Below are 8,509 nucleotides of genomic sequence, written 5' to 3'. Positions count from 1 at the left end.
GTGATACAAATCTGGAGGTTAGGAAACCATCTTCAGCTTGGGAAGAGCGAAGAGGGCCACTGTTGTTTGTTGTCAAGTACAATTAAATTTGTTTTTGTCCACATATTTTCCAGTGGTAGTTGTCTCCATTTAAATGGCTTTTTGTGAAGAATAGCTTTTTTTCCCTCTATGTTGTTGTTGTTCAGTCATTTCAGTTGTGTCTGACTCTTGTACCCCCATTTGGGGTTTTCTTGGCTGAGATACTGGAGTGGTTTGCCATTTCCTTCCCCAGTTCAATTAACAGATGAGGAAACTAAGGCAAACAGGGTTAAGAAATTTGCCTAGAGTCACACAGTGTGTGAGGCTGGATTTGAACTTAGGCCCTCTTGCCTCCAGGCCTGGCATTCTATCCACTGAGCCACCTAGCTTCCCTTTTCTGTATATCTGGATAATTCTCTGTCATTGAGTCTGGCAGTGCTTTCCCAACCTTTGGGCTGCCTCAGGAGGGCTTGGGTTCCGAGTCACTAGAGGTCTTCAAGCAAAAACTGAATGACCCCTCATCAGAGATAACATAAAAGGGAAAAGATAATGGGCATCTGTGTGCCAACCCTGTGCGAAAGGCTGTACAGGCAGGATCTCATTTGATCATCTGAAGGGCTTCCTATTTGGATGTGTCTTGGACCAGAGGTGCCTTCCATCTCCATTGTTTCAGGCTTTTCATCATCCTGATTCATCCTGTAATAAACTTAGAAGAGAAGGAGACCTTGGAAGAGGCTTTCTCCAACCCTGGGTTGCACATATTTCCTATTATTTTGCATGATTGAAGCCCAAGTTCAGCCTCACTAATGTGTGTAGGATGTAACCGTGTCCAGGGAATGGAAGAGAATCCCCTAAATGTCAATTCACCTGCTGCCACTATACCTTCTGCTACAGAAAAGGGTTTAAGGTAGAATTTGGTGGTTTGAACCTAGTTTGATTTCCTGAAATTCGAGCTAATTCTGGAAGTTACTAAACTTCTGCTCCTAGTTTAAAATTTTTTCTTTATTTACACAACAGGTGGCTTGGACGAGGGTGATTTGGCCCTCCAGATTCAGAGGGAGTGAAACAGGATGAATGGGTTTGTTAGCTGAAGTGCAGATGAAGCCAGGCCCAGAGTTCTCTGCAAGCATTTAAAAAGGCACTTCTTTCCATTGTAAATAGTGGGGCAAGCAAGCTCTTCCATTTGTGATTTATGACTCCTTCAAGGAGGTGAGAAGGAGCAGCTCTGGACCTTGAAATCCTTCCTAAACCAGGTAACGGAATCCAAAGGAAGCCTACAAAGTTTCTTAGGTGACCTGGAGGAGTCACAGGATAAGCTGTTGGAGGGGAAATGCACACTTTCATGGTTTGTCTAAAGTTTACTTTTGGTTTTTCATTTCCTTTTATTTTCTCATGCTTTTCATATTGCTACTTTTACCCTGGTTGCAGAAGATAAGTCACTGAGATAAATAGGTGAGTCTTTAATCCTGTGGTTCCTTCTAACTAATATTTTGTAAGGCTGTCTTTTTTTCTTCTTTTTCTTCATCTATGTCTTACATGGTGGTGTAATTCTAGAATGATAAAATGTTCAGACATTAGAATATGAACTCCTTGAGATTAGGAGTTACCTCAAATTTTCCCCAGCACTTAACACAGTACTTCACACATATTAAAATCTTCATCAGATTCCATTCCTTCATTAATTAATACAGTTCACATCAAGGCCTTTTAGAAACATCCCCAATATTGGTCAAACCAAAGTAGACTTGGGAATCACAGCCATATAGATGAGCAGCAATTTTCAATTTGAAGGCTTATTGGGAATGGTACTGATGAAAGGGTTTTAAATTCAATGCCCCAAGAAGGGGCGTGCTAGAAACATTTATTGGCCCAGGAAAAGTATTTCAAGAACAGTCTGAACATTTGACTTTGGTACACAAAAAATACTGACCTCAAAAAACTTCTCCATTTTACCCTTGGAAGATTATTATACAAAGATTTAAATTTTGATGTATACATATATATATTTACTATTTTTAGCATAGAAACATTTAGTATATAAACAAATATATAAATACTATATAGTTGGGAAGGTACAAAGGGTCTGGGACAGTGATGGCTTGCTTGAGTAAGTAGAAACAATTGAATTCCATCTGGAAAAATTTCATGGAAGGGCTGTGGACTGAAGGGAATTTCCAAAGAGGGGGAGGAATGGTTTGGAGGAAAGCTGGGTAAAAAAGACAAATTGGTTTAAGAAGACATAATATTGTGAAAAATGAAGATGGTTGACTGAGTCAACCATGGGTAATTTTATTAAGTTTTAATTGAATACAAGATATTTGTATTCTAGATCTTTGTTCTGTTGGGAATCTTAAGGTTTAACATGGTAAAATTCTGTTTGTAAAAGTAATTGAGGAAGGAGGCTAGAAAGTAGCAAAGACTTTTGGAAGGAAAAAGGGAAACATAATTATTAAGCACCTACTATCTACCAGGCTAAGTGCTTTACAAATATTTTATCTTCACACCCTGGAGGGTAGGGGATATAATAATTTTACAATTAAGGAAACTGAGGTTAAGTGTCAACTAGGAAGTATGTAAGGTTTGATTTGCACTCAGGTCTTCCTGACTTGACCCAGAGCTCTATTCACAGCACCACCTAGTGTCCTCTGTCGTATTAGACTGTCAACACCTTTTGGTCTGTGGGTCTTAAACTCTTGAGGGTGTGTGAAGTTATTATTAATATATTATTAATAAATGTTAATAGTACAACTAGTATTAGGGGGGAGGGGTTATTGGAATTTTTTCATGTTGAGAGTCTTCATATTTGAAAATGTTGGGAGTCATTCAGTGTAGTCAAGGTTGATAAAGTGTTCAACCCAAATCACTGTGTTGTCATTTTGCAGTCATGTCCGACTCTTAGCCAGCCAGTTGGGGGGGTTTGGGCAAAGATATTGCAGGGGTTTGCCATTTCCTTCTCCAGCTCATTTTACAGATGAGGAAACTGAGGCAGACAGGGGTAAGTGAGTTGCCCAGGGTCACACAGCTATTAAATTCTGAGGCCAGATTTGAATTCAGGAAGGTGAGTCTTCCCAACTCCAGGCCCGGTGATCTATTCACTATGGTGACACCTAACTGCTCCAAACAATCATGTACAATTATGATATATCACAGGATAGCTACTGGAGGACAGCTAGAAGACTCGGTGGATAGAGCACTGGACCTCAGTTCAAACCCAGCCTCAGAAACTTGCCAGCTCTATGATCCTGGGCAAGTCACTTAACCTCTGCCTTAATCCACTGGAGAAAGAAATATCAAGCCAGTCCAGTATCTGCCAAGAAAATACCCGTAGATAGCATTGCTGACAAGGACCTGCACCAGTAGTGACAGTGACAGCACAGAAGGGGTTATAGATGAGAGATGTTTGGAACGAAAGTCCTTGGCAACAGATTGTCTATGGTGTCTGATAGAGTGACGGGAGTAGAGGATGTCACCTAGGTTTGGAATCCTGAGTGACTGTGCCCTCAACAGTAACTGCAAAGTTAGGAAGGGGGTGGAGAACTTGGAGGAAAGATGATGCATTCAGTTTTGGACGTGTTGAATTGAAGATAATCTACTGGACATCCAGTCTGAGATGTCCCAAGGGTGGTTGGAGATGGGAAAATGGAAGTCAGCAAAAATAGATCTCATAGAATAGAGTGTGGGGCCTGGAGTCAGGAAGACTCATTTTCAAATCTGGCCTCAGACAATTACTAAGCTGTGTGATGCTGAGCAAGTCACTTAACCCTGTTTGCCTCAGTTTCCTCATCTGTAAAATGAGTTGGAGAAGGAAGTGGCAAACCACTTCACCATCTTTGCCAAGAAAACCCGAATGGGGTCACTGAGAGTTGGACTCCACTGAAAAGACTTGAATAACAATGGATCTGATAATCATTGCTATAGAGATGATAATTGAGTCCAGAGAAGCTGTGGAATGGGAGGAGAGAGCTCTGGACTGAGATTGGTGAGTGGGTGTGACCTGGATGAAGATTCAGTAAGCAAGACCCAAAATGGGCAGTCAGGTAAGTGAGGAGGTTAAAGCCTTCACCAAGACTGTGACTGTGGAACAGAACCTACTGATATTCCTGAAGGAGAATCAACCTGATTAGATTTCAAACTGCATGTGGGGAAGGAAGGAGTGAAGGAATTTGACTGGATTCCAGGGCCCTAAATTTGGGAGGCAGAGATGGGGTTTAATTTTTAACCTGGTTTTTTAGGTCACTGATCAACCATGAATGACTATCATTTCAATGTCTTCACAAAAGTCTCCGCTCATTTAGATATCTTCCCCTTACAGCATATTGAATAGAGCACTTGACTTGGAGACTGGAGGACCTGAGTTTGAATCCTGCCTAAGATGCTTACTGTGTGAACCTGGGCAAGTCATTTAATCTCTCTCAGCCACAATTGTTTCATCTGTGAAATGGCAATGATAATACTCACTGAGTTGTTTACAAATCTCAAAGCACCATTAGTTGTTATTACTATCGGTGCTGTTGTTAATATTTGGTCAATAGAAAAAGTCACAGTTCTACAAAGCTGACTACAACCAGCTGTTTCTTATTAGAAATATGGTTAACAGATGTGGCTTTTCATGGTCATAATGCATGAGATGGTTAATCCACTTTTTTTTTCCCTTTGTGGGCTTCAGATGGACAGTGATTTATTTGGATGGGGTGAATCAAAAATGTGCTTGCATCAGCTGAAGTGACAGAAAAAAAAAGGACCTTATATATGTTTATTAAGGGCAGCAGTACCTGTTTAGATGTATCCAGGAAAAAAACAACAACTTTCCAGGGCATTTTGTGTCTCTGGTAAAGCTGTAGTGCCAACAGTTGCAAGGGGTAACTCAGTTTCATTTTGTGATGCTGTAGTTTATCTGCCTCCTCAGCTACAGTTTTTCAGCATTGGATGTTGCAACGTTATCTCCTAAGCCATGTTTCCTCCTTTGGCATCTTTATTTATGATTATTCTGGTCTGCTTTTTGTTGCTCTCCCTTTGTATCAGGCCTCCTACATGGCAGTGACCTTCAGGACTGCTCTGGGTTGTAATTTTGCCTGGGGCCCTCCTTCCCTAAGAAATTACATAACATTCAAACCTTGGAGCCAGCCCCAAATCCTCCAACTCTTTCTTTTGACAGGTTTTTGGCAGCATGAAACACGTTTTGGCCAATGTGTAGCCTTATACAAAGGCTGTTTGTCACCAAAATTAATTTGACTGTTTGTCATCTTTGTCCAAGATCAAATGATTTTCTTATGACAAAGGTTCCTTCCTAGATAAAGTACAGCCTCCTGCTTGAAAAAAGCAAAACTTATATCCTATATTTTACTGATGTTGGCAAAGCCTGGTTAAATCCAGTCCCCAGTACCTCAAGGACCTATAATGGCAACCATTTATATAACTTAGGGAGTTTTCATCTATGGGTGTGCAGTTCATTATTGCCCAAGTGGGCCTTAAATGGGAGATCTTCCTTCTTCCCAAATCCAATACTCTATTCCTAACAAGAAGCATAAAATAAAAATGTAAAACGTGTTTCAAGTGCTATTAAAGTACTTTTTGCACAAAAATCCTGTGAGGCACAACTATTTTATAGATTAAAAACAGCCTCAGCAAAGCTGAGTATCACAGCTAATGAGTGTCAGAGCAGTATTTGAGTTCAGATCTCTTGGCTCTCCAAGATAAACTGTCTTTCTACTAAACTCAATTACTCTGTGTACCATTTCAGGAATGCAAAAAATGTCATCCCTACCCTCAGGAAGCTTATAAACTAGTTAGGAAGATCCTAGAATTTTAGATCCGTGAAAGGGTTCCTGGAGATAATGCTTTTCTAATCCCCTTATTTTAAAAGAATGACTCCTGTATGTTCCTTACTCAACACAGGAAATTATGAAGACATAGTGTGAGCACAGTTGAGTTGATATTGACATAAATGATAGGTTATTGGAATTATACCCAGGCATTTCCTTTTCAAACACAGATGGATGAAGAAATGGCCCTGAACCAAAGCATGTTGAAACTACTTTCGTTATTCCTAAGAAAAGAGAGAAGCAGATGTATTTTTTTTTTCATTTCAAATTTCATTATCATAACCAAGGCCAATGACCTATAAAGGTACTTTCTATTGAGTACCAGTCTTTGGAGATCATATTTATATTTCATAGTTCTAAACCTCTTCAGAGGTATTTTTTTAAATAGCTAGTAAATATTGGATTTCATCCCACCAACAAATATATTTGGTTAAGTGGAAAGAGGACCAAATTTGAAGTCAGAGGACCTAGGCTCCAATTCCAGCATTGCCACTTTCTACCTGAGTTACCTTAGGTAGGTTACATTGAGAGCTGAAACTATATCATTTTGTCTTGGTACCTGAGCACAGTGCCTGTTTAATAAGTGGGTTTTGTTTTGTTTTCTTAGCTTTGAAACTAACATGTTCAGGGAGGCTAGGTGGCACAGTGAATAGAGCACCAGCCCTGGAGTCAGGAGGACCTGAGTTCAAATGTGGTCTCAGACACTTAACACTTACTAGCCATGTGACCTTGGGCAAGTCACTTAACTCCAATTGCCCTACCTTCCCCCCTTCAAAAAAAAGCAAAAATAAAAATCTAAAAAAAAAAAAGAAACTAACAGGTTCAATTATATCCTTTTTTTTTAATGTAAGCTATAAGTAATAGATTCATGATTTCATGTAAAATAAAGCAACCCTTCATTTAAATGCCCCCCAAACACCCAAGATTAAGGCAGCAGTGAAAAATCCATATTCCATACATATATAGCAAAAAGTTATCCGACAATGTTTTAAGTATTATAAAAGCATCAGTATTGAAACTTTATAATTACAGTGCACTTAATATTTATAGTCTAATTCAAAATATCAAATGGTGTTGTCACTTTTTTTAGCCAACATAATATTTGTCCTTATAGCCCATAGGTATTTCCCTTCTTCCCCCTCCCACCTTGTTCATAACATTGTTAACTTCTGCCTTCTTTTCTCCATTCTTTGCAGCCTACTTGATTTTCTTTGTATCGTATCTGTACTTTTTCTACATGAAGTCTCAAATCACGTACAATCCTCTAAGCCATTATGAACAAATCAGTCAAATAATGCCACTTTTAAATTATTACCACAACCAGAAAAGATACTGCTCCCAGGTGAACTGTCATCAGCCAACTTTCAAATTTTATTTCCAATTCAGGAACCCCAAGTAAATGGACTTGTTCACAATCGATATAACCTCAGAACCCGGCATTAGAATCTATGGATGCTAACAAGTAGCTTTCCTATAATGAGACATTTAGGGATTAATCATTGTGAATTATAGTATTATACTGCAAAACCAGTGAGCAATTTCTGTTCCATCCTTCATCACTCTAGCCCACAAGAGCTATGAAGTATTTAACCCAAAATTTCAGGTTGGCTGAACAAAGAAAAGGATTAATAAAATCATGATGAGTACTATTTGCCCTCTCTCAAGTTGGAATCAGAAACAAACATCAACAAAGCAATTAATATTTATCAAGACTTCCTACTGTGTCCTAGGGATTGAAGCAGAGCCATCAAGGGACATGTTAGAATACAATACAAATTTAAATTCTCTTAATCATGCAAGTCGGATCATGCGATTTCATTCATAATTTACATTTCAAAGGAGATATAAAACTATTATTTTAACACCAGGAAATCGGGAAGAAAAATCACTAAATGAAATGCTCACTTTTTAATTAATATTCTATTACCCACATTGCTAAAAGATTTTTAACTAATATTTCATACTAAAGCCTTTCCGATTACTCCAAAGTCAACTTGTTCTTAGTAATACAAGGGTAGCGGTACAAATGATTTTTGGATAAGAGAAAAGAAATGCATTTTATTTTACATGAGCAGAAAACCCAGATCATTCCACAAGGAATGGTCCCTGGGAACCACAAAGTTTATTTGTCTTCATAGAGCATGTCATCTATTTTCCTATCATTTTCTCCAACTGGCACTGTGCCATAGATCCGCTCTTCCACAGCCACAGCAATCATATAAAGGCTTTCTTGGTGCTGCAAGAATGGCTTCAAGTAGGTGGCACAGTATTCCTTCCACCTTTCCAGGCCATTGCCCTGTTTGTAAAACCCAAGACTTGGCATGAAGATGAGATCCAGACCCACTGTTGACAACACCTCCTCCCTCACTTCAGCATCTGAAGTGGGGTGACCAATGGGCTGACGGATGTTCCATGAAGTTTTGGGAAGTGAAAAAAAATTTCTTTCACTGGAAATAATTTGACCATATCCATGTAGTTTCTTGTTAATTTGTATCAAGGGATAAGACATTTTGCCACATTGAAAAATATCCTTGATAATTTCTTCTGTCTCAATTTCATACTGAACGATCAGAAAAATTGACTCAATATTTACTGTGAGCAATCACCTTCTCCATCAGCAAATGGGATTGGAGGAGCCAGTGTTCCTCAGTGCTGAACACCTGCTTCAT

General features: G+C 39.0%; 1 pseudogene; it reads right to left on the bottom strand.

Annotated features, from left to right (window-relative positions):
- Positions 1 to 7,801: 7,801 nt before the first annotated feature.
- LOC138159511 (5-formyltetrahydrofolate cyclo-ligase pseudogene) lies at positions 7,802 to 8,509 on the bottom strand (annotated as a pseudogene).

This window comes from Petaurus breviceps, unplaced genomic scaffold (genome assembly GCF_028583685.1).
Source record: "Petaurus breviceps papuanus isolate PSGF00001 unplaced genomic scaffold, PetGlider_PUasm1.0 176, whole genome shotgun sequence".
In the NCBI taxonomy this organism is placed as follows: domain Eukaryota; kingdom Metazoa; phylum Chordata; class Mammalia; order Diprotodontia; family Petauridae; genus Petaurus; species Petaurus breviceps.
This window is presented reverse-complemented; position numbering and strand designations above follow the sequence as displayed.